Source organism: Chiloscyllium plagiosum, unplaced genomic scaffold, assembly GCF_004010195.1.
Source record: "Chiloscyllium plagiosum isolate BGI_BamShark_2017 unplaced genomic scaffold, ASM401019v2 scaf_63039, whole genome shotgun sequence".
In the NCBI taxonomy this organism is placed as follows: Eukaryota; Metazoa; Chordata; class Chondrichthyes; order Orectolobiformes; family Hemiscylliidae; genus Chiloscyllium; species Chiloscyllium plagiosum.
Window position 1 is genome coordinate 1 of NW_025182730.1, and position 1,065 is coordinate 1,065.

At 43.6% G+C, this 1,065-nt stretch overlaps 1 non-coding gene across 1 annotated transcript; it reads left to right on the forward strand.

Annotated features, from left to right (window-relative positions):
- The first annotated feature begins 264 nt into the window (after nucleotides 1-264).
- Nucleotides 265-346, forward strand: trnaf-aaa. The gene has a single exon. It is a non-coding gene; the product is annotated as a tRNA-Phe (tRNA).
- Nucleotides 347-1,065: the final 719 nt, after the last annotated feature.

The following is a 1,065-nucleotide window of genomic DNA, read 5'->3' on the forward strand; positions in this document are numbered from 1 at the left end:
TCAGCTCTGCTGATCATGTTTGCAAAGAGATCCAGCAAATTGCAAAAGTGGGATTGTCCTTTCAATCAATAATTTTGACTCAGTTTGGCTGCAAATATCTTTTCCTAAATTTGTGTTTTTCTTCCTTTACGTTGGTGTCTCGCACCTTACAATTCACAGCAAAGGTGGGAGAGGAGAATGGAAGCATTTAGCTCATCAAGTCAACGGCAGCTTTCAATGAGATTACGGCTGATTTGGTCAATGCTCAACCCACGGGAGCTGTCTGTATTCATGGCCGAGTGGTTAAGGCGATAGATTAAAAATCCATTGGGGTTTCCCCACGTAGGTTCGAATCCTGCTGACTACGTTATGAATGCTTTCCGGCTGGTATACTTTTCGCTCAAAGTTCAGAAAAACTATTTTGTGAACCAGGCCGGTAATTTGATTAGACTTGGGAAACTCGAGTTCTTCATCAGAAATGTTCCATATTTAAAAATTATCTCTGTTTCTCTTTCCAGATACACTGCTCGACACATCGGGTTTCTGCAGCTGTTATTGAACGTCCTGAGCAGAAGTGCTGCTTTTCATTAGATTCCTTTAATCCCTGTCCTCTGTTCTCTGACTCGGGTCAGTGGCAAGCCAGAGGATTGTGAAGAGATACTGTGAAAATATTGTCAGTTGGCAGTTGAAAAAATGTTTAGGAAGCAAACCATAGAATTTAGGCTCCAGCTTTGTAAATCTTGAGAAACTCTTTGGGAAATGGAATCAGAGGAGAATGAAGAAGTGTGAACTGTCGGAACGAGTAGAGGACGGGACATTGACTCTGATGTTCTCGGGACAGGAACTGATCTGAGACATTGAAATCATTCTCGCTCACGTACGTGAGGAATGCAAACTTCATCTGGACTCTGGAACAATGAAAAACTCTGGAACACTCAAGACAATGATGTGTTTCTGTTCGCCGAGCTGGAAGATTTTGTTGGAAATGTCCCCTGTCTAGGTGGCATCCTCAGTGCTTGGGAGCCTCCTGTGAAGCGCTTCTGTGGTGTTTCCTGCGGCATTTATAGTGGCCTGTCCTTGCCGCTT